At 37.8% G+C, this 26463-nt stretch overlaps 1 protein-coding gene and 1 pseudogene across 1 annotated transcript in view; both read left to right on the top strand.

Annotated features, from left to right (window-relative positions):
* SDK1 (sidekick cell adhesion molecule 1) overlaps positions 1-26463 on the top strand; it is a gene marked incomplete at its 5' end in the record, with an annotated part of 892328 nt that overhangs the window by 417160 nt on the left and 448705 nt on the right. The gene's annotated exons all lie outside the window — the stretch shown is intronic.
* LOC129519673 (dnaJ homolog subfamily A member 1-like) lies at positions 5409-6614 on the top strand (annotated as a pseudogene).

Below are 26463 nucleotides of genomic sequence, written 5' to 3' on the forward strand. Positions count from 1 at the left end.
TCAGCACAGCTGGCCGAGGCCAATTGGCACCCCTGCCCTCTGCCAGCCTTGTGTTTCTGTCAACACGCCACCTGTTCTTTCATACATCATCCTTGTTTTTTGTTTTTTATTTTTTTATTTTATAAATTTATTTTTATTGGTGTTCAATTTGCCAACATACAGAATAACACCCAGTGCTCATCCCATCAAGTGCCCCCTCAGTGCCCGTCACCTAGTCACCCCCACCTCCCGCCCACCTCCCCTTCCACCACCCCTAGTTCATTTCCCAGAGTTAGGAGTCTCTCATGTTCTGTCTCCCTTCCTGATATTTCCCACTCATTTTTTCTCCTTTCCCCTTTATTCCCTTTCACTATTTTTTATATTCCCCAAATGAATGAGACCATCTAATGTTTGTCCTTCTCCGATTGACTTATTTCACTGAGCATAATACCCTCCAGTTCCATCCATGTTGAAGCAAATGGTGGGTATTTGCCATTTCTAATGGCTGAGTAATATTCCATTTTATACATAGACCACAGCTTCTTTATCCATTCATCTTTCGATGGACACCGAGGCTCCTTCCACAGTTTGGCTATTGTGGACATCATGCATCATCTTTGGATGATTTCCAGCTACATGGACTGAGGCGGGTAGTTGGGATAGAGACCATTTGCCTGCAAACCTGAAACTTCTACTGTCTGGTTATTTATAGAAAATGTTGGCCAAGCCTTCCTCTAGAAAAATTACACTAATTCTGTGCCTTGGTTTCCTAGCTTCCCTTCATTGATAGAAGGGACAGGATTGTTGACCGACATCAAGGAACCTCTAGTCCTCAGCTCCTTTCCCCTAGGCATTTATCCTATGAGAAAATGAACTGTTTTCAAAAGTCTCTTAAACTTCTTTGTTACTATTACCGCTTGCGAGTCAGTGCAGTCCCACTCTTCAACTGTTCATGAAACTTTGCACAAATTACTTCTCCAGGCCTTAGCTTTCTTATCTGTTTCACACATTTAATAATAACCAGGATTAAATTAGTGATAAATTTGAAGCTTTTGCTCAGTTCTTTTCATAGAGTTAGTAAATAATAGGAAATATTATTTTTATTTTTGATGGGTCCATGAATAATTTTAAAGTACTTTGAGTCTCTCTATACAAGCACATATTTGCCAAATTGAATATCTTTTGCAAAAATCATGTTTTATTTAGAAATGTTTTGACAGCCAGAACCCATGTTTCTATTGCAAACAAAAATATTTTCAGTTTAAAAATACTTGTTTTGATCATCTTTGTGGGGATGAATGTTTTTTATTTGAGCTGTTAAGCTACAAAATATATTTCCTAAATGTTCTTACAAATATATCTGTCCATTTTTTAGAATATTGCCTTGAAGAAGTACCCAGTGACAATTACACTCTTAGGAGAGGTTTACAGTTTATAACCCAGAGCAGATCTAACCTTTGAACAAATAGGAGATGTCAGCTGGGATAGACAGCTTGGTGGCTGTCAATGAAGCGATCCACATTGCTCCTCATGGCTCTCACATTATGTCCAGCACTAGTTGGATGAGCCTCCACGTGGTGATTACCATGAATCTACTGTGAACTGACATGTTATACTCCTGTCTCAAGCACCAGACAATGTTGACTTTTTTTTTTTTGCTATAACAATAATTTTTTTTCCTTTGAGGGCCAGGAGTAAATAGAATTTTCTTTGTGTTTGCCAAAATTGTAATAATTCACTTGAGGCTTGTTGTTAATTTTCAGTGATAGTAGCAAGGGTTTATCCTTTTACAATTCTCATATTGCTTCTCTTTCACATTTTACATGTAGTAAATGAAAAAGTAAGCCTATTGGATAGCCTATTTCTTTTGCTGGCATTTAGGATAAAGAGAAACCCAATAAATCATGCATTGAACATCCCTACCAATATTGAATTATGAGATCATGGTATAACTTTTACAGATAAATCACCAAGCCAGTGTCACACAGTCAATCTTGTTTGGAAAGTAGGAAAGCATTTCTTCTTTATAAGATTCCACATTAGTTTTAACCCCTATAACATTATACCAATATTTTTTCAACTTGATTATACTCTCTGCTGCAAGGTCAAGATAAACTTTACATTAATAAAAGCCATATGACTTTTGAGTTCCAAGAAAATTTAATTTAAAAGTAGTACTTTGCATTTATATAACACCTTTCATAATGTGTGGTCTCAAAACACTTTAGAAATAAAATACACTAATATGTTAGCCTGGATTTACAAGCAATTCACTGGGCTAATGCTTCCTTACAAGACTGTGACCCACCAGAAATACTCAAATATAATGTGTTTGTCCTTGTCAGATAATTTTCTTCTTCAAGGAAAATCATTTGGAAGAAAATTTCTTCAACTTAAGATAAAAAAAAAATGCTCGTCTCTCATTATTTTTATTATTTAGCAGCAGGAAGCTCACCAATTTATTTCAGACAATTACAACAGTGTTTCATATGTAGAATTACCTTTGAACATGAATAAATTCAAATGTATATGAAAACCAATTAAAAATTTCTGAATTTCAGACTTGTGAAGGAAAGAAATGGCTCAAATTTTTAAGTTTTATGGTTATCATAAAGCAGAGTAACAATGCCATAGAATAAGAATGGCTAATGTCTAATGATGTCAGGCTATTCCCTGAAGTGCGAGGTGAATCACAGACTGAAATTTGGACTAAAATGGGCAACTTCCCTGTTTTAGCTATAGAAATCTACAAACAACAGTTCCATGGAACAACCGCATGTTGGAAATGGTTCAGAAAAAGCATACCCTCTTCTCAGGAACCTACATAAGGAGGCAGTGGATTCACAATAAAAAGTAGAAGACAAATGTTCTCTGGTGGTATGATATTTTAGAAAGAAATAAAAAGATTATTATCTGACATGATCCATGGGAACCAATCTTATTGATTTTCCCACTGTGACATCTGCTCTCTGGAAAGATACATAAGATGCTGCTAGCGGGGTTGCCCATGAGGGGAGTGTGGGGCTTGAGGACACCAATGGCAGGAAGGTGCTTTATTGCAACTTTTGCGAATGTTTTTGGCTTCTGTATTGTTAGCACATAGTAACTATTAAAAAAAAATGAGTAAATGATAATAGTGTGTGGGTGGGGTGGAGGTGAGTGCTCCAGACAGAGACAGTTTTTCAAGGACTTTGGCATTGAAGGGAAGCAGAGAATAAGGAGATACTGGAGAGTTCCCCACTCTTCCAGGCTGGAAGGATGCATGAGGGTGACAGAGATGGGAAAACATGACAGATGGGAAGAGGAAACGGGAAAGGAGGAGTATAGCTTTAGCAAGAAGATTAACCTTGAGAAGGAGAGAGGGGCTGGATGAATAAGTGATTGTGTGGGTGCTTTGGGGAGGAGAGGGTGAGGAGTAGGAGGTATGTAAGGAGATGGGTGGCACCCTCTGAGCACATTCTCCTAAAGTAGAACATATTCAACAATTGTAGAGTAATATGTTCATTTGATGATGGTTAAGTTTCATGAAAAGATAAGCAGCAACAACAGGGCCGGAGGCCTATGAAAGAATCCTAGGGCTGCCCCTTTCATAGGTGTGCCTCCCTCTGTCTTCTCCCACTGGACCTTATCCACAGGCTTATTCCCTGGAGATTGGAACCCAGCTTTGCTCTCGTGCCAAGCACTGGGCCAGGTCTGGGGACCCAGCAATACGCAAATGACATATGATCCCTGCTCTTGAGTTGCTTATAGCAGAGTGGAAAAGACAACCATTAGGCAGCTAACCACAAAATAATGATGCCACTGCATTGTGATAAACACTGAGGGAAAAGTACAGGGGACCCTGAGATAATATAACGTTTAATCTATAGCATCTTGTAGGCTATGAAAAATCAGGTGGGAACGTTGTACTTAACGGTGTCCGTAAAGAAACAGGGAGGCCAGGGGCAGAACAGGGTTTGGGAAGGATGGGAGAAGTCAATAGCAATTGTGTGAGAAATACAATATGGAGGTGACAAAAGCAATGGTTGTTTGGGGCTGGAGAACATGAAGATGCCAAGACAGACGAGGCATGATGATAGAGGGTGTTGGATGCTGTTGGAATTGGATGTATTAGTAAGGGTTTTCCAGAGAAACCACCAATAAGATACATAGAGATATTTAAGAGATTTATTAGGAGGGATTGGTTCCCACAGTTTTGGAGGGTGAGTAGTGCCATGATGTCCCATCTGCAAACTGGTGACCCAGGAAAGCAGTAAGTTCCTATTGTGGTTCTGAAAGCCAGAGAGCCAGGAGTATGGATGTCTGAGGGCATGAGAAGACAGGTGTCCTTGTTCAAGATAAAAGAGTGCATTCACCCTGACTCCAGCAGATTGGAAGATGCCCACCCACACTGGAGAAGGCAGATCTTCTTCATCCAGGCTACCGATTCAAGTGCTAATCTCTTCCAGAAACACCCTGACAGATATCCAGAAATGTTTGACAGTTGTCTGGGCATCTCTTAGCCCCATCAGGTTGACAGGTAAAATTAATTCATGCGTGTGAATTAACTAGATGGGAGAGTCCTTTCATGAGGTGCACATATATTAAATCACTGTGACATATACTTTAAATACCTTACAGTTTCCTATGTCAATTATACCTCAGTAAAACTGAAAAACATTTGAAAGAAGTAAATCTCAGTTTATCTACGTATTCATGTCTACAACATGTTCAGGATATGTTATATGCCAGACAGCAGCTAGGCAGCAAGGATGCTTGAAGAAGTTGACGGACAAGCTCCTTGTCTGTCAGATTCACCAGGACCTTGCTCCTTCATTCCCCTCCTCCTACCTTTCCTTCCTGTTTTTCCTCCTTTCTTTCATTTATTCATAATCAATATTTATTCACTTCCTAGAACGTGCCAGGCACTCAGAGTATAGCTATGAGCAAGATGCATATAATTCCTACTCTAATTTTATTTATGGTTGAGTGAGGGAGCCAAATAAGCAATTGTATAAATAAATTTTATTGTAATTTTAATTCCTATTCAGAGACTCCAAATAATTTCTGACTCCTTTTTCTTTTTCTTAAATAATTCTTTCTGGGGGCATCTAGTTTGAGTGACCAACTCTTAGCTTACTTAGGGTTGTGAGCTCAAGGCCTTATAGACAATTTAGAAAATATAGGAATATATCAAGAAAACATAATCTAAGATCACCCCAAATAACTGCTGTTAACATTTTGTTATATTTTCTTCCCCTTTTTTGTTTCTGTTTGTGTGTGCATGTGCATGCATCTGGGGCCATATTGTATATTGTTTTGCTATTTCCTTTAAATGATCACTAAGGGAACTTTCCAGAACGCTTGGTGAGATGTGGAGGAGCGGCGGCTGCCTGAGCTGCGCCCAGCAACGCGCTCCTTTCCGCTCCCCACACCGGCTTCGGCCCTCTCACCGGCTGTAGAAAATGGTGAAAGAAACCACTTACTGTGATGTTTTGGGGGTCAAACCCAAGGCCACCCAGGAGGAATTGAAAAAGGCTTACAGAAAACTGGCCTTGAAGTACCACCCTGATAAGAATCCAAATGAAGGAGAGAAGTTTAAACAGATTTCTCAAGCTTATGAAGTGCTCTCTGATGCAAAGAAAAGGGAATTATATGACAAAGGAGGAGAACAGGCAATTAAAGAAGGTGGAGCTGGTGGGGTTTTGGCTCCCCCATGGACCTCTTTGATATGTTTTTTGGAGGAGGAGGCAGGATGCAGAGAGAAAGGAGAGGTAAAAATGTTGTACATCAGCTCTCAGTAACCTTAGAAGATTTATATAATGGCACAACAAGAAAACTAGCTCTGCAAAAGAATGTGATTTGCGATAAATGTGAAGGCTGAGGTGGTAAGAAAGGAGCAGTCGAATGTTGTCCCAATTGCCGAGGTACTGGAATGCAAATAAGAATTCATCAGATAGGACCTGGAATGGTTCAGCAAATTCAATCTGTGTGCATGGAGTGCCAGGGCCATGGGGAACGGATCAGTCCTAAGATAGATGTAAAAGCTGCAATGGAAGGAAGATAGTTCGAGAGAAGAAGATTCTAGAAGTGCATATTGACAAAGGCATGAAAGATGGCCAGAAGATAACATTCCATGGTGAGGGAGACCAAGAACCAGGACTGGAACCAGGAGATATTATCATTGTTTTAGATCAGAAGGACCATGCTGTTTTTACTCGACGAGGAGAAGATCTTTTCATATGTTTGGATATACAGCTGGTTGAAGCCCTGTGTGGCTTTCAAAAGCCAATATCTACTCTTGACAACTGAACCATCATCATCACCTCTCATCCAGGTCAGATTGTCAAGCGTGGGGATATCAAGTGTGTGCTAAATGAAGGCATGCCAGTTTATTGAGACCATATGAGAAGGGTCGCCTAATCATCGAATTTAAGGTAAACTTCCCCGAGAACGACTTTCTCTCTCCTGATAAACTTTCTTTGCTGGAAAAACTCCTACCTGAGAGGAAAGAAGTAGAAGAGACTGATGAAATGGACCAGGTAGAACTGGTGGACTTTGATCCCAATCAGGAGAGACAGCGCCATTACAATGGGGAAGCATATGAGGATGATGAACATCATCCTAGGGGTGGTGGTCAGTGTCAGACCTCTTAATGGGGCCAGTGAATACACTGCTGCTGGCATTTTATATGCAGTAGTGGATGAGTGAAGGACTATAATCATAGCTCACTACTTGTTATTGTTTTTGTTTTAATATTCAACTATAGTAGTGTTTTAAAAGTTAAGTGAAGAATAAACTGAAATATAAAAGCTCAAAAAAATAAATGATCACTAAATAGTGAGAATTTTTCATACTATTAAATAGTCTTTAAAAACATTTTAGGTTTGCTGAATGATTTTTTAGTTATGTACCATAAATTATTTAACTATTCTCTATTTGGTCACATTCCAGTTATATCCTGTTGATTTTTGTTGTGTATTTTGGTTTTTTGTTTTGTTTTGTTTTACCTGATGTGATGATGGAACTGATGTGATGATGAAAGTGTAAATTTTTGTCACATTTCTGATTATTAAATAATCTAGGATTGGAATTAGTGACTAAAAGGATGTAGATATTGTGGGCACTTTCAATTAGATGGAACCAATGGGTGGCCAGTTGTGGCAATGGGATAGCAGCTGACTTCTAGCAGACTTTGCAAGGATGCATGGAAGGAGGACTGACAGGTAGTGAAATTTGAAATGACAGCTACAGACCTGGAGATCACTGATTATCATCGGCATTTACGCTAGTCTGGAAAGCATGTGCATAATTTGATGGGAATAGTTGCAAAGGGAAAAGTAGGAAATTGGGAAAGTGAATGGTTCAATAGATGCTTTTAAAACACTCTCAGGAAAATACTCAGATCTTGTTGGGATTGATGTCCCAGGAAACTTAAAAAATACAGATATTTTTAGACCCTCTCTCTTGAGATTCTGATTCTAGAGGTTGGGCTCGGGAATCTACATTTTTACAAGTGTCCTTGGTAATTCATACCATCAGGCAAGTTTGTGAAACAGTGCACTAGAACAGCAGGATTCTTCATAATAACATGCATCCTTGCTGCAAATCATTACTTTTACAAAATGAAAAGTTAATAGACATATGTACAAGCACACCCCCTACAATAATAGGCTTTTCAGTGCTCTACTGTCTCTTCATCATCTTATTTTTTTTTTCAACACAGCGAGTCTTCATCATCTTATTAACCAAAATCTGAAACTGTTTTAGTATGCAAATACTTTGTCTAAGAAAGCAAGCACACGGTGACTCTTTGGGCACTGTACATGTTAGAGGCAGAGTCACTATAATATGCGACTTTCCTGTAGAACTCACACTTTCCTGGTTGCTAAAAATATTTATGGCATGTAATCTTAGAGTTGTTGAAAGACAGCTCTCTTCTAAGGCACAGTGATGTATAGCTGCTTCACACCCCAAATTAAATAAGTATTACCCTAGAAGAACTTGGTTACTACACACTTGTGGGAAGACAGGAAATTGATTCTGTCTTTTAATAGGTTTTAATTATTCCTTTTCATGATTAGTAAAATTATACAAAACACATACTTACATAAATGCTGAAGAGTATGAGTCAGCAGAAAAAAACCTCCAATAACACTTTTTTCTATAGGCAGTTACAAATATTTTGTCTTATGTTTACTTTCTTTTATGTATGTTTTTATTATTGAGATCCTATTTGATAAACTATTTTGTAAATATTTTCAAAGTAAGATTATATCCTGAGTATTTTCATTTATCAAGAACTTCATAAAAAATAATTTTAACAGTGAATAATAAGTTTGCTGTACTTAGATGCGAGATGCCATACTTAGATGTGAGTACCTCACAAAATCAGAAATACAAAACATGGAGAAATGTATTGCCAATGCATTAAGTGTTTCAGCTAAATATATTTAGTTGAGCTTTATGTCATGTATACATTTTCCCATTGCCTTTGTAAAATGTGTTTATTAATTCAAATAATATAAATGGCTGGATGTAAACAGAGAAGACAATATGAGCCAGTGGCCAGTGTGTGCAGTGGGTGACACTGAGGATGATTGGCGCTAACACTCAGAAGACACCACTGAAATTGCCTTTGCTTGGTTCTGTACTGACAGCCCAGATACCAAAGCTAATGGACAGTGTCTGCTTTTTACATTATTTTGGCTTTTGCAGCATTTGGAACTGCTATGACTTTCAGCTTTCTGACACATCTCTTTTGCCTTCCTCAATATTATTTTTGTGTGTGTCTTCCTTGAACTTTTTCTCTTAATTACTATTTTTGCCTTGTCATTAAAATGTTGGTGTTCCTGTGCATTCTTTATTTGACCCTCTTTTTTTCCCCCCCATTCTGAGCAATCTCCCTGGGTTCCTTCTTGTTCTCATGTCTTTAGTGGCCTCCTAGAGATGATGTCCTCAACTTACATGTTATACTCTTCTCTCTGCCTTGGTACTCGCAGATAGAACCTGCAATTCATTGTGCTTGTTCAAATCCATGCTCCTCTCTGTGATCTTAACCAGCCTTCTTGCCTCAGACTCCTTGGGTCACACACACTCTTACTTCTGCAGATTGTAGGACACGTGTTGCTGTGCCTGCCTCCTTTGGGGTGTGGAGTGCACTGGTAGTGAATGATTGGTGGTTGATCAAAGGACTGACCAGGGGTGATGAAAATTCCTCCCTCACCAATTGCTAATTCTCATTTTCTGCCCCAGGACTGCTCTAAATATGTAGTCCAACTTTCTTTTTCTCCAGAGTATACCTTTCTTTCTTCCTTTGCAACACCGTCTGTTTTTAAGTTTATTTAGAAATTCTTTCTAGTCCTTCCTAGCTGCTAACATATTAAATAACATTAAGAAAATTAAAGAATTAAATAACATTTGATTATTTTATAACTTATCTAATTATTATACTAGTTTATTAAATTTAAATACTAAAATATAATTATAAAAATTGATCCACTAACGGAGGAGCATCTCATTGTTTCTAACACCCTAGGGTGTCAACACCAGCAGACAGGAGACTTCTAATACTTACAGTTGCAATCCCTAAAAGAAAACATAAGTAATGTGGCAAGTGTATATAGAACTGTGGTGCTGAGGGAAGCTGTAGTTTAGAAGTCCTTTGAAAACCTTCAAAGGGATATACCCATTGCAATGTGAAAGAAATCTTTTATTTTCTTGATTTGCTTCCTCTAGCTGTCTTTGACCAACTCTTATAATAAAGCGAGGTAGAATGAATGAAGGGAATGTCAACCATTCCTTGTTATGTTTTTTTTTTTTCTGTTACTTTTGGAAAATAATAATGATTTTGTACAAGGTGGTTTTCAAATTATGTGACTGCTAATTATAAGAAAAGCCACGTTACTGAAATATGTGTAGCGCTAATTACTCATCCCTTTCTCTCCTGCTGTAATTCACAGTGTATCTCTAGGATGTCAGTTGCTGATTTGGAACTTCTGCCTCTGCTTTTTCTCAGCAATTAGGTTTTGTCTTCAACTAATGGAATTGAGCGATACTTGGCTAATGATGTGGAGAACTTCTGCTCCACTTTGCTGCCTTAAACGTTGACATGAAACCTTTAAAAAGTCTCCTGGAGTGCCTGCGTGGCTCAGTTGGTTAAGCATTCAACTCATGATTTTGGTTAGGTCATGATCTCAGGCTTCTCAGATTGAGCCCCGTATCAGGCTCCAGTTCTTTCACCATCTCCGCCATTCTTTCATATCTTCTGCCCTAAGCTAAACTTTATATGAAGCACTTTTTTTTTTAACTTCTAAACTTGGTGTAGAGTTAATAATTTATTCATATTCATTTCTTCTTCCTGTTTCACTCCTGTGTAGGCTTTTCTGTTGTTATTGTTCCTCTGGCATTTCTATGTGCTAATGATCCTTGAATGTTATTTTGCTGATCATTAATCTGTGGAAGAGAAAGAAAAACTGTTAAGAGAATCTTCCCAATTCATGTCTCTGGAGAGATGGAGTGGACACGCTTGCTTCTATTCCTCCTTCAAAGGACAGCTGAAATCCCTGTCTGTTCTATATGAAAACCACAAGAAGACTCTGAATGGCGTGGAGAAGGAGGTGGACCGCCTGGGAACCTTGAGACTCAATGAGTGACACAGTGGTGGATTCCCTGAGATTAATGTTTTCCTCATATTTATTAGCTTGGGGGCCAGAGAAGCCAAAGTGCACATATATAAATAAAAGCTTCCAAGAAACCCTACCCTTTCTAGCCAAAAGACCATAAAAAGAGAACAGCCTGTCAAGACAAAAAACTTTTAGACAATCGCCACCTCACTGCAGTAAACACCACAGAAAACTCTGTGGGAAAACCCACAGACCCCACAAGCAAAGACCCAGTGGGGAGCCTAGACTTCCAGTCTTGCCAGGCTGTCATGAGGTTCTCCATCCCCCACCCTTGACTGTAGTGGTGAAAAAGAAGTTGAGTGTGTAGCCAAGACTTAGATCCCTCTGGGTAGTAATGAGTTCCCTCCCTGGTTCCAGAGGAGATCCCTCCCTGGTTCCAGAGGGGATCAGTCCAGGGGAACCTGGACTTCTCAGACCTGGTGCTACCAACATACCCTTCTCTTCTCACTGAGTAATGTCTACTAGACTTTCACTTCCACCATTGATAATAAGGAACCCCTTGTCTTTGGAGGCAAGATCTGGAACAATGGCAGACCTCTCTCCACCTCCCCAGAGATGTATCAATGGAAACCTAGTCTGGAGCCTGAGTCCCCACCCCCAACCCAGCACTAATGAGCCTTCTACCCATACCTGGTAGTAATGAGGGGAAGGGATACCCTTCCTCCACCAAAGCAGTTCAAAAGAGACTGGCTAAGAGAAGATTTAGGTAACATCCAGAATTTCATAGCATGCTATTCAAAATGCCCATGTTTTGGGCAGCCCCGGTGGCGCAGCGGTTTAGCGCTGCCTGCAGCCCAGGGCATGATCTTGGAGACCCTGGATGGAGTCCCATGTCAGGCTCTCTGCATGGAGCCTGCTTCTCCCTCTGCCTGTGTCTCTGCCTCTCTCTCTCTCTCTCTCTCTCTGTCTCTATGAATAAATAAATAAAAATCTTTTTTAAAAATGCCCATGTTTTAATTGAAAAATCATTCACCATAACAAAAACCAGGAATGTCTCAACTTGGATGACAAAAGATAATCAACAGACACCAACATGACACAGGTTTTAGAAATATCTGACCAGCATTTTAAAGCAACCATCATAAAAGTGTTTCAATGAGCAATTTCAAGCATGCTGGAAATAAAGAGGGAGAGGGGGTATTGTCACATGAAAGAAATGGAAAGTCTCAGCAAAGAAATAGATAAAGCAGTACAAAACAAACATTTTAGAACTTAAAAATACACAACTTAAAACACCTTTAAGTGGATATACTTAACAGCAGAAAGGAGAGGACAAAGAAAAGAATCCATGAATTTTAAGATAGAAATAGAAATTAGTTAATTTGAACAACATAGAAAATAAGACTGAATCAAAAATACAAAACTAGAGCCTCAGAGACTTCTGGGACTGTGGCAAAAAGAACCTAATGTTTGGGGGATCCCTGGGTGGCTCAGCAGTTGAGCATCTGCCTTTGGCCCAGGGCATAGTCCTGGAGTCCTGGGATCAAGTCCCACATCAGGCTCCCTGCATGGAGCCTGATTCTCTCTCTGCCGGTGTCTCTGCCTTTCTCTCTCTCTCTGTGTGTCTCTCATGAATAAATAAAATCTTTTAAAAAAAGAATCTAATGTTTGTGTCATCCGAATCACAGAAGGAAAGGAGAAGGAGTGGGGATAAAAAAGTATTAGAATAAACAATGGTTGAAAAATGTCAAATTTGACTCAACATGCAAACCTACAATTTAAGAATCTGAGTGAATTGCAAGTACCATAAATCTAAAGAAATGCACACCAAGAAACATAATAGTTAAACTTCTGAAACTAAAGACAACGGTTTGAAAGCAGCCAAACAGAATAACACCTTACCTATAGGGGAAAAAAATTCTAATGTCACCAGATTTCTTATTAGAAACTATGGAGAGCATAAGAAGGTAGCAGAACATTTTTCAAGTACTGGAAGAAAAGACCTGTCAACCACTAATTCTGTATCTGGTAAAGCTATTGGGAATGAAGGAAAAATTAAGCCACTTTTAGATGGATGAAAAATCAGAGTATTGTTATAATAATTACCCTTAAAGAATAGTTAAAGGAAGCACTCTAAAAAACAGAAATGGTAAAGGGAAAAAAAAGGTGGAGGGAATCTTAGAATATCAGGAAGAAAAAAACAGAACAAAATGGATGAATAAGATAGACTTACTTTTTCCATATGAATGTTCTTTTTTCTTTTGAGTATAGTTGACACACAATGTTACATTATTTTCAGATGTACAGTATAGTAATTCAACAAGTTTATACAATTCAACATGTTCACCACAAGTGTAGCTACCATCTGTCCCCATACATAACTATTACAGTATCATTGGCTATATATTCCCCATGTTGTTTCTTATTCATTCCATAACTGGAAGCCTTTCAACCATTTTTCCCACCCTCTACCCCTTCTCCTCTGGCAACCATCACTTTGTTCTCTATATTAACAGGGCTGATTCTGCCTTTTGTTTGTTCATTTTTTAAAGATTCCTCATGGTATTTGTCTTTCTCAGCTTCATTTATCTTCCTTAGCATATACCCTCCAGGTCCATCCATGTTATATCAGTTGGCAAGATTTCATCCTTTTTTATGCCTGTGTAATATTCCACTGTGTGTGTATGTGTGTGCACACACATGCGCACGTGTGTGTAGCACCTTCCTTATCCATTTGTTTATCAATGGACACTTAAGGTTGCCTCCATATCTTGGCTATTGTAAATAATGCTGCAATAAACATATGAGTACATATTTTTTTCCAAATTAGTGTTTTAAATCTTCTTTGGGTGAATACCCATAGTGGAATTATTAGATCATATGGTATTTCTATTTTTAATTTTTTGAAGAATCTCCATACTGATTTTCAGAGTGGCTGTATCAACTTGCATTCCCATCAACACCATATGAGTGTTCCTTTTTCTATACATCTTGGCCAGCACCTGTTGTTTCTTGTCTTTTTTATGTTAGCCATCTAACAGATAAAAGGTGATATCTCACCGTGGTTTTAATTTGCGTTTCCCTGATGATTAGTGATATTGAGCATCTTTTTATGTGTCTGTGGCCATCTGTGTGTTTTCCTCGGATAAGTGTCTTAGGTCCTCTGCCCATTTTTTAAAAGTATTTTTTGCTTTTTGGTGTTGTGTAAGTCCATAATATATATAGTTGGATTTAAACCCCAGAGTGGATTTATCATTTGCAAATATCCCATTTAGTAAATTGCCTTTTGCTTTGTTGCTGATTTCCTTTGCTGTACAAAAGCTATTTATTTTTATTTAGTCCCAATAGTTTATTTTTGCTTTTGTTTTCCTTTCCTTAGAAGACATATTTGGAAAAATGTTGCTATGGCTTATAACAGAGAAATTACTGTCTATGTTCTCTTCTAGGATTTTTTTTTTATGGTTTCAGGTCTCACATATAGTTCTTTAATTGACTTTGAGTTTATTTTTGTGTAAAGTGTTGAAAAGTGGCACAGTTTCATTTTTATATGTAACTGTCCAGTTTTTCCATCCCCATTTATTGAAGAGACTGTCTTTCCCCCATTGTATATTCTTACCTCCTTTTCATAGATTAATTGACCATGTAGTCATGAATTTATTTCTGGGTACTCTGTTCTGTTCCACTGATTTATGTTTCTATTTTTGCGCTAGGACCATACTGTTTTGATTATTATAGCTTTGTAGTATATCTTGAAATCTGGGATTATGATACCTCCAGATTTTTTGTTCTTTCTCAAGATTGCTTTGGCTATTCAAGGTCTTTTGTGGTTCCCTACAAACTTTAGTATTATTTGTTTTGGTTTTGTAAAAAAATGCTTTTGCTTTTGGTATTTTGATTGGGATTACAATTGAATCTGTTGATTGCTTTGGATAATATGAACATTTTAAGAGTATTAATTCTTCCACTCCATGAACATGGAATATCTTTTCATTTGTTTGTGTCATTTTCTGTTTCTTTCATCATTGTTTTATAGTTTTCAAAGTACAGGTCTTTTACCTCATTGCTTAGAAGTTTATTCCTGGGTCTTTTATTCTTTTTGGTGCAATTGTAAATGCTATTTTCTTAATTACTCTTCTTTTTTTTTAGTTTCTTTAAAATTCAAAATAGCCAACCTATAGTACATACTTTGTTTCCAGTAATTCATCAGCTGCATATAATACCCAGTGCTCATCACATCACCTGCCCTCCTTAATTAACGCCCATCACGCAGTTACCTCATCCCCCTTTCTGCCTTCTCTCTACTAACCCTCAGTTTGTTTCCTATAGTTAAGAGTCTCGTATGGTTTTTCTTCTTCTCTGATGACTTCCTATTAAGTTTTTCCTCTCTTTCTTATGACCCTCTGTGCTGCTTTCTATATTTTACATATGAGAGAAACCATATAAGTATCTTTCTCTGATTGACTTATTTCGCTCAGCATAATACATTCCAGTTCTAACCATGTCACTGTAAATGGGAAGTATTTATCCTTTCTGATGACTGAGTAATATTTTATTGTATGTATATACCACATCTTTATTTCTCTTTCTGCTACTTTGTTATTAACATATAGAAATGCTCCTGATTTCTGGATATTAATTTTGTGTCCTGCTACTTTACTGGACTCCTTTTACTTTTAGTTTTTTTGCGGAGTTTTTAGGAGTTTCTATGTATAACATCATGTCATCTGCATCAAGTGACATTTTAACTTCTTCTTTATCAACATAGATGCATGCCCCTTTTTCCTTTTCTTGTGTAATTGCTCTGGCCAGGACTTCCAGTACTGTGATGACTAAGAGTGGACTTCCTTATCTTATTCCTGATCTTAGAGGAAAAGCTGTCAGGTTTGTTTTTTTGTTTTGTTTTGTTTTTACCATGGGGTATCTGTTAGCAGTGGGTTTTCCACATATGGCCTTTATTATGTTGAGATATGTTCTCTCTAACTCTACTTTGTTGAGAGTTTTTTTTTCATGAGTGAATGTTGAATTTTGTCAAATACTTTTCTGCACTTATTGAGATAATTATATGATTTTTATCCTTCAATTTGTTGATGTGGTGTATCACATTATTTACAAATATTGGACCATCCTTGCATCCCTAGAATAAATCCCACATGATCACAGTGAATGATCTTTTTAATGTTTTGTATGTAATTTGCTAATACCTTGTTGAGGTTTTCTTCATCTGTGTTCATCAGAGATATTGGCCAGTAGGTTTCTATTTTGTGGTGTTTCTGTCAAGTTTTGGTATCAAGGTAATTCTGGCCTCATAGAATATTATTTGGAAGCTTTCCTTCCTCTCACATTTTTTTTGAATAGTTTAAGGATAATTGTGAATTTTCTAAATTATGTTTGATGGTTGAAGCAAAAAGTACAACACTGCAAAATGCTTATAGGGAATGTAGAGGAAATATTTATGATGATCTTATACATGGGGTAGGATAAGGAATCTAAAGCGAGGTAAGCTTTCTGTATTTCACTCAAACTGGTAAAATGTTGACACTAGCACACCATGGTAAGTTATGTGAATAAAATGTAATACTTAGAACAATCACTAAAACACTATGCAAAGAAATACACTCAAAAACCCCAGATACATCAAAAATAGAATTCCAAAAATATTCAAGTAACATTCAAAGGGGCCAAAAAAGAAATCAGAGAAATTTTTTAAAGAAAACATAGAGAAAATAAGCAACAGACAAAAAATAAATGATAGACCTAAACCCCAAAATATCCATAATTGCAGTAAGTATAAATGGTAAAGATATACCAGTGAAAAGACAGAGATTTGTGGGTAATTTAAAAAAAAAAAAAAAAAAAAACATGACCCAACTATGTGCTGTCTACAGTAACCTAAATTCAAAATAATTGTTTTAGGTACATTGAAAGTAAAAGTACTTTAAAAAGCCATGAAAATATAAATCAAAAGAAGTCAGGACTGGCTGGATTAATATTAGCTAAAATAGAGTTTAGAGCAAAGAAGGGATATAATGAAAAAGGGCCTGTCTAGCAGGAAGACATGGCAATTCCAAATATGTGTAACAATTTAGTTGCAAAATATGTAAAACAACTCTAATGGAAGTGAAAGGAGAAATCAGAGTCCACACTTATATTTGGAGACTTAAACAGCCCTCTCTCAATATTGGATAGAACAACTAGTAAGGAAATCAGTAAGGATTTGAATAACTCAGCCACACTATCAACCAACAGAATCTAATTGATATTTATAGGACACTTCATTCAGCAACATCTAAGTATACGTTCTTTTCAGTTCTCATTAAAGATATACCAAAACAGTCATTGTCTTGCACCAAAAAGAAACCTTAACGTATTTAAAATAATTGAAATCATAGAGTATGTTCTCTCACCACAACTGAATCAAATTAGACATTAATAACAGAAAGGTAGCAAGAAAATATCCAGACACTTGGAAACAACACATTTCAAAATATCCATGGGTCAAAGACACAAAATAAATACTTTAAAGGAAAATTAAAACTCAACATAACTAATGGGACACACCTAAAGCAGATGAAGAGGGAAACTTATGGTGCTAAACTCTTATATCAGAAAGTAATAAAAGTTTAGAATCCATCAAAGCTCCAACATTAAGATGCTAGAAAAACAAGAGCAAAGTAAACCCAATACAAGCAGAAAGAAGGAAAAGAACAAAGATGAACAAGGAGAAAGAGAAAATCAATGTAAAAAAAAAAAAAAGCTAGGTAAAAAAAAATCAAAATAGACAAACTTCTAATTAAACTGACACAGAAAAGAGAGAGGACACAACATATATCTGGGCTGAAACAAGTGATGGCATGTCAGATACTGCAGGTATCAAATGGAAAATAATGGAACACAATGGATAACCCTACATGCAAAGTCTGACAATTTAGATGAAGTAAGTCAATTCCCCAAAAAACACAAACTGCCACAACTCACTCAACATGAACTAGACAACTCGAGAAGCCCTACAAATAGTAAGGAAATTCATTTCAAAATTTTAAACCTTCCTAAAAAGAAATCTCCAGGCCCAGATAGTTTCACTGAAGAATGATACCAAACTTAAAAATAAAAACAAAAACAAACCAACACCCACCCCCCCGCAATTTTGCCCAATCTCTTCAGAGAATACAAGAGAGTGAAATGCTTCTTAATTAATTTTATGAATCAGCAGTATTATTTTGATACCCAAACCAGAAAAACCACACCCAAATGCACACATAGAACATGACAGGCCAGTATTCCTCATAAGTACAAACATGGAAGGCCTTAACAAATTGTTACCAAATAGAATTCAGCAATATATTTAAAAGAATTATACATAGTGATCACATGGGATTTATGCCAGTTATGCAAGGCTGGTTCAGTATTCAAAAATAAATCATTGCAATCAAGCATATTAACAGCCTAAAGCAGAAAAGTCATTTGATCAGATCAATTGATGTAGAAAAGTTGTTAGGCAAAATCCACACCCATTCCTAAAAAAAACTGTTGATAAATTAGAAATAGAGCTTTCCCAATTTGATGACTAGTGTGTACAAAAACTATGGCTCACATCATATTCAGTGGTGCCACACTGAGTGTACTCCCCCCAGGTGTGGTTATAAGGCAAGGGTGTCCATTCCCCCCACACCCCTTCAACACAGCACTGGGATTTGTAGCCAGCACCAAATGGGGCTGGGGAGGAACTAAAGGTACACAGATAGGAAAAGAAGAAAAATAATTTTGTATTTGCTGTTGACATGATGATCTACCTAGAAGATTTCAAGGAATCTATTTAAAAAAAAAAAAAAAACCTAGAATAATCTCTACAAAAAAAAAAAATTCCAAGGTCATAAGATACAAAATTAGTATACAAAAATCAACATTTTTATATAGTATGATAAACATATGAAAATTGAAATACAAATATATTTAGAGTTGCTTTAAAAAGGTATAATTTGGTATACAGCTAAGAAAATATGTTTAGGGCCTGATGTTGAAAACTCTAAAGTACTAATGAGAAAAATAATCTGAATATATGGGAAAATGTGCCATGTTCATGGATGGACAGAAGTCAGTTTTTCCCCAAACTGATGTATATGTAGGTTTAATACAATTTCTATTAAAATTGTAGATATAGAAAAGATGGTTATAAAATTTATGTGGGAAAGCAAAGGGGCTGAATCAATGTTGAAAAGAAGGACAAAGTGGGAAAAATCGGTCTACTCAATTTGAATTCTTACTGCATAGCTACAGTAAGAGAAACTCTGTGGTACTGGCATAGGGATAGGCACACAGATCAATGGGACAGAACAGAGAGCCCAGAAATAGAGCCACACAAGTATAGCCAACCAATTTTTTACAAAGATATAAAGGAATTTAACAAAGGAAGAATAATGGTCTTTTCAGCAAGCATTGCTAGAATGATTGAACATCCCTAGGCAAAAAAGTAAACCTTGACCTAAACCCTATTCCTCTTATAAAAATTAACTCAAAATATATTGGATTTAAATGGTAAATGTAAAATGATTAAACTTTCAGAAGATAGAAGAGAAAATCTCTGGGGTCAGGATTTGGTGAAGAGTGCTTAGGCATGCCACCAAAGGCACAGTCCATAAGAGAAAAAAACAATAAATTGGAATTCTTCAAATTTTAAAACTTTAGCTCTGCTAAAAAGCCTGTCAGGGAATGAAAAGACAAGCTACAGACTGCAATAAAATATTTGCCAGCCACATATTTGAGAAAGCACTCATGTCCAGGATACAGAGAGAACTCTCAAAACTGTGGTAAAAAACCCAATTCTGAAATGGGCAAAACACTGAGGAGACATTGCATGAAAGAGGACACATAGATGGCAAACAAGCACATGAAAACTAGTCAACACTCCTGGCAATCAGAGAAATACAAATTAAAACCACGATGAGATATCCCTACGTTGCTATTAGAACCGCTGAAATAAAAAGTACTGACAAATAGCAAATGCCTCCAAGGATCTGGAACACCTGGGTCAATCAGACATTGCTGGTGATAAGGTAAAATGGCCTCACTGGAAGATAGTCGGATAGTTTCTACAAACAGCAGAGCATACACTGATTGTAAGATAGCAATTCATCCCAGAGACATGAAAACCTACATCTGCACAAAATAGGCACCCACCTGTTCACAGAAGCCTTGTTCATAGTTGCCAAAAACTGGAAATAATCTGTATGTTCTTGAGTGGACAATGAGTAAACAAAGTGTGGGGTATCCATCCCATAAGAATGCTATTCTACATTATAAAGGAATGAACCATTACCTATCTGGCCCCCCTCTGGTAGACCTCTGTGGACTTATCCTGAATGGAAAGAGGCCTGTCTCAAAAGGTCACATACTGCTGTGTTTATAGAACATTCCTGAAATGACAAAATTATATACTTGAGGAACCGGTTAGTGGATATCAGGTGAGGGGAGAGGGATGTGTCCTCTAAGGGCAAGCACAGGGAGGTGTTTGTGGTGATGAGTAGTTCTGCATCCTGACTGGATAGGTGAGGCTATCTGCACATGTAATAAAGTGCCACCCCTTGTCCCCATGTCAGCCTCCTGGTTTTTCATTACACTGCACTTAAGATGTGTCTGAGGAGTCTCGATGAAAGGCACACAGATTTTCTCTGTACTCATTATCCAACTTCCTATGAATCTATAAGTATTTCAAAATAAAATGTTTTGTGTTTAAAAAGCAGTCTTCTTAGATATTGTTTTGGTCAGAGTTGTCCCCTTTCCCAAGCAGTTTGCTTTGGTCACTCCCTTGTTGTGTGTAATTTTGTGTTTGTTGGGTTGCATCAACAAATGGTTCCTTGTTTTTTAAGTAAAATCTTTATCTTGAAATTTGGCTTTTGCAAAACCTTTCTAGTTACTTTGTGGGAGGAACTAAACTTGTAAAATCAAAGGGGAGATCCTGGCTCACTAGAATGTACAAAGGTTAGAAATTCCAGGTTTTCTCTTCTGATGCTTGTCACCTACGACCTCAGGGATGAGCTTCACTGCAAGCTCAGTGGAACAAAACATGTGCTGGCTGCCCCGAGACTTGAATGCCTCCTCTTTGTATTTTTTTATGTCAGATAAGTTATTTTTTAATTATTTGATATATTATATGACTGTAGATAAAGAGATTTTATTAAAACTCTAAACATTTCTTATTAAACTTTAGATACTGCTTATAACATATTTCCCATTTTCAATCCCTTCAGGACAGATAGAGAATTGACATTTGTCTTTTCTTTCAGTGATGGATTCTGTGATACTTACAGCCAGTGATATGCTGTAATTAGCATACCACTCTGTCCCATGTTTGCATCTTGTTTTCCCACCTGGGTTTCTCCTAAGAGGGGTCATGTGAAATACTTCTGTGTCCCTCAGGATGACCACCCTGATGTGAGATCATCACCCACTGGACACACAGGAATGTGTTTGTTCTCTGGTTATTTGGTTATCCGATGCCATCCCAGGAAGAAAATCCATTGCTCAAATAGAATTGTTTATTATTAAAATTCACATTTTAGGATTATTAAGGACAGAGCTCTGATTGGAGTTGTTTCTAGTTTTGATATGAGAACAGGTTGTTTCAGTGCTTTGCAATAGTGGTCTAGTGTCTAGATTTTGTTATACACTTCCTGTGTCCTGTCACATGTTAGAAGAGTGGCCGGTGAGGCAAAGAGGTGGGAGTGCTTGCACATCCCACGTTAACTGTGGCTGTGCTAGTGCCTGAGCAGAAGGGATCCTGATCCATGGAGAAAGCAACAGGGAAATGGTTGGGTCAAAAGTCTCAGGAGCCAGCCTCCATCTGCATCTTAGAAAATGCCCTGGGCATGTGTGCACTGGCCTTTAATTCTTTGTTTTCAAATTGCATTATGCTGTTATCTAGCTTATTGAATGCTAACCATTAATATATACCTGGCTGATACCTTCATTACTGTGGCTTCATGTAGTAATATAGAGATTTTTCTCTAAAATATCAAGCATATTTGAAAGCTGTTCTTTTACATTCATGTCATTTTCAAACTTTAAAAATTAAATTTTACTTCCAGAGAGCTCTCAGAAGGTGCTTTTGTGAGTTCATTAACTGTAATTTGATAGCAATTTTTATTATTCAGAAGGTAGAATAGCTTTGTGTCCAAAAGTTCGAATTACATAATTTAAGAAAGTTGATATACCATCTCTTTTATCACAGGAAATGAAATGATTTGACTTTTTTAGACATCACAAAGGTACTTCTAAACAGTCTTGCAACTTTTCTTTTCTTTTTTTTCCTGTAAAATGGAAAAACTCTCAGGAGCACCTGGGTAACTCTGTTGGTTAGACATCTGACTCTTGATTTCAGCTCAAATAATGATCTCAGGGTTGTGGGATCGAGCCCCATGTCAGGCTCCACACCCAGTGGGGCATCTGCTGCTCTTCCTAGCCTTCCATTCCTCCCCCCTGTCATTTGCTTGCTCTTTTTAAAATAAATAAATAAATCTTTAAATAAATAAATGAAATAAAAATACTCTCCATTAAATTAGGGATCCTTTACTCTCCATCAACTTTGCTGTTAAGGACCTACTTATTTTGTCATTAAATGTTTATTTAGTTCTGGGCTTATACTTTAGGGATACATCTGAGAGTAGACAGATCAGGTCTCTGACCACATAAGGTCTACATGAGGGAGACAATAAACAAATGAATAAATAACCTGCCCACATAAGACAGCCACCAGAGAGAACTCTCCTGTAGAGTCAACCATGCCAGAACTCCTCCAGAATTACAGATGGCTAGAAACTGTATGAAGGAAATAGATTTGTGTAACATAGGTGGTGGGTAATTTGGTAGATGGTCAAGGAAGGCTGCTCCTCTCATAGGTGACATTTGCACAGATTTCAGAAGTTTAAGAATGAGCCAGCAAATACCTAGGGTCTGAGCATTTTAGGCCATAGAGGTACTTGGCTAGCTCAGAGACCCCAGAGCAAAAGAGCTAAATTTACTAGAGAAGCAGGAGGAAATAAATGGATGAGAGAGTGGTAAGTCAGGGGAAGAGTCCCTCCCAGCAGTAGGGTTGGAGAGGTGCAGAGACTAGACCCCTTGGGACTCTTTGGGTCATTTGTGTCATTTGGAATTTTATTCTGAGTGCAACGTTTATTCTGAGCATCCATTCAGTGGGGTAGGACCTGTTCCTATCAGTGACCTTGGCTGCCATGGGAAGCAGAGGCCTGGGAGGAGTCTGGCATGGTTGACTCTACAGGAGAGTTCTCTCTGGTGGCTGTCTTATGTGGGCAGGTTATCTACTCTCTCTAAAGCTCAGTTTCCTCATTTGTAATGGAGATTAATGACAGTATCTACATGAAAGTTATTGGGAGGGTTCTGTGAGAAAATGTCTGTGAAAGGCTTATGTTGGGAACAAAGCAAGTGCTCAATAATGTCATAACCATATTTGTCATCCATTGTTATAAAGATGAATAAGATTTCACTGGCTTCATGACTTAACACGGCAGTGGGCATGTAAATAGACACATAGCATGCAGTAATTCTATTGTTAGAAATACACACTAGATATACCTGGACACAATGGAAATTTGTTTTGGGGGAAAGGGTCAGAAAAGGTTACATGAAGAGTTGAGTCTACATGTGGCTGGATATCCACCAAGTGGCTCAGTGAGGGCCCAGGTACCTCCCAGCATCTCCCCCACATAACCTTTAGTCATAGCACTCCATCCCCTCCTATAGGTTAGAGCATTTCCTAAAGCCTCTGTGAAGGTGCAGACCCACACACTCAGTACCCAGAATACCAATTGTCTTATTAGTCCCAAACCTATCTTTCAGGGAGAGATAGGACCAAGGAGACATCCATGTGGCCAGGAGAGGACAGACTGTCACCTGGGCCATGGCTGGAGCTGGCTTGCAGGAGCAGGGGTCTTGGGCCATGGGAGGCAGTAGAGGGCTCCAGGAGCGCCTCCACAAGCTGGAAAGTTCCACCATTCCCCTGAGACAAACACTTGCTTCAAAGTGGCCTGTATCTGGCCACAAACTGATGGTGAAGACACTGTCTTCCTCTGTTAGGATAGAAAGATAATGATGTTTAATTCAAAGTCCTTTGGTAACTGAGACTCTCAGTAAAGTACAGTTGTGGCTGTTTTTCTGTCCATGCTTGGAAAAATCCTCAGGGGAGAAAAAAGGTTCCCAAAGAATTTAAAGAAATAAAGGGTTTGGGGAGGGAAGGTGCAGATGATCACACACGTTCTCTGCTTCCCCTCAGGAGTTGGTTGCTTTCGTGATCTTAGACATCCCTTCCTTCTTTCTCCCGAACACAGCCTCTTACCATTGAATGAGGCTTGGTCTAGATGTTAGTATTTATAACAGAAAGTACAAAAACTTACCTTTTTAAACCTATGTCAACTCGATTAGAGTAAGATCCATTCAGTCATCAGGTATCTCTCCACAGCTTTCTGTCATAGTGTTTGATTGTTAAGTCACAGAATGTGAACTAGAGCTTTCATCTGGAGAATACCCTAGACTTGAAAGCAAAACCACTCCTCAATTTAATATTTAACTAATTATTGTGTAATATTGCTTATAAGATGATATAGTCACAACCTGTCACTTGTTAATGAGTCCTATACCTTGTAATCACTGCCTTTAAGAACATAAATGAAAACCAGACATCACCAAAGCAGGTTTTATACAACCAAGAGAGACGTCACAGTAATTCAGGGCTTGATTTAAAAGGGAGAGCTCCTCAGACCCTAATTCAAAGGCTGTTTCATCTCTGTCCACAAACACATTTGAAATATCAGATCAGAAACAGTGAGAGTCTAGGGTACAGACAGCAGCAAGGAGTGAGGCAGCAACCCCGCGGCAGCAGAGGGGATGGAAGAATGTGGAATGCGGAGCCGGGGATCACAGGACGGCTGGCGTTTGAAGCCACATCATGAAGGTGTGAATAACCCTGCAGATATGGTACAGCAGAAGCAGCTCTGGACTTTAGATCCAAAGGGCTTTAAAAACTCCCGAACTACAGAAAGCCCAGGATCAAGAGGTAGAGACCTTGCTTTGCTCCCTTTGTGACCAGACCATTGCTTTAAATCTCCCAGCTTCGGTTTCCTTATAAAATATGAAGGGTAGTAATTAGTGTTGTTTATTTATTTGTTTATTAAGACTTTATTTATTCATGAGAGACACATAGAAAGAGGCAGAGACATAGAGGGAGAAGCAGGCTCCCTGCAGGGAGCCCAATGTGGGACTGGATCCCAGGACCTCAGGATCACAGCCTGAGCCAAAGATAGACGCTCAACCACTGAGCCACCCAAGCATCCCTAATGAGTGTTATTTAAATTATGTGAAAAAATATTTAGGAAAAATGCTCTGTCTAAAAAGCACAATGTGAATGTTAACTTTCTGAACCTCTTTTCCTGCCTTTTGATGGGCTATTTAATTATTGGCTAGTCATTGACTTTCCCTGAGACTTTGTTTCCTCCCAAATTGAGAATGATAACTATTCTATTTGCCTCTTTCATACTAGTAAGATGATGCTCTTAAAGTGCTATGTGTTCTGTACATATCATGTAAGTAGTTGGTGTCATTATCACTACATTACAGAACAACCTACAAATTGCAAAAATGGTCCAGAGACATCAAAAAAAGGTTAAATGTCATCAGTACACTTTATTTAAGAAAGAAGAGAACTGCTGTACAATTAATTTCCAAAACTTTCTCTAAATAGTCATTCTAAAACAAGTTTCTATGCTTGAAGCATTGAGCATTAAATGTCTGAGAAATTTGCTCTTGTAAGTTATCTTATTTCCCAATTGTGCCAGAATGAATTGTTTTGTATATAAGGGTCAAACAGGGGAGGTTCTAATTAAGTGCAAATTACAATGAAATTAATGAATGACACCATTTTTTAGACTTTAAAATGGGCTCTGTGAGAATGCAGTGTGGGCTCAGATTGATTATAATTCTGATCTTTTAGGTTGTGAATCAATATTATATAGCATTAAAACTCAAATAAAAAATAAGTGAAGAATCAAGTAGGAAGAACGCTCATCTCTCAGTTGGTTCAACCTCTCAGATGATGACTTAAAATCTGTTAAATGCTAAGACTGTAGTTGTCTTTATTGTTCACTATATTCCAAAATAATTGCACATGTAATTAGTATTAGTTAATGACAGATATTAAACTACACTACTCACAAGTATACTAGAATGTCATAAATTGTCCAAATATAATTGCAGACTTAAGGTTTTATTTCATTTTTTGCAGACAAACTGCAGACTATAAATGAATGAACGTTATATTACCAGAGTTTTTATTAAATTAAAAACTGTTTGATTCAGCATTTTCTGATCCATCCCCAGTGGAAGAAGGTGGACCAGGTGGGCTTCCCTCCTCAGGTAGTACTAGCCAAGACTGTGACTGAGAAGCTTACTAGCACTTGATGGCCTAAAGAAGCTTTCTCAGTTCAGGACCAGGTATCCCTCACCTTGGAACCAGTGACACAGAGTAGCCTAGGGAAACACCTTCTGTCCCCACAGATAGCCATAGCAAGGATAGAGTAGGAGCCTGTGCAGACCCCATAGAACGGAGGAGACCTGAATAGCTCTGCAAAATAAATTATCATTAGAGCTACAGACACAAAAGTCGGCTAGACCTTATACATAAAGCCTAGCTTTGCCTGCTAGAATAAAGTATCTAAATAGGATCAGGAGTTTCAACATAATATCCAGAATGTCCAGAATACAATTGAAAATCATACCATACCAAGAACCAGGATGAGAAATCAGTCAACTATAGCCAACATTGCAATGAATCAGATGTTGAAATTGCCTGGTACGCATTTTAAAGCAGCCCTCATAA

The sequence above is a fragment of the Nyctereutes procyonoides genome, unplaced genomic scaffold (genome assembly GCF_905146905.1).
Source record: "Nyctereutes procyonoides isolate TBG_1078 unplaced genomic scaffold, NYPRO_anot_genome, whole genome shotgun sequence".
Taxonomy (NCBI): Eukaryota; Metazoa; Chordata; class Mammalia; order Carnivora; family Canidae; genus Nyctereutes; species Nyctereutes procyonoides.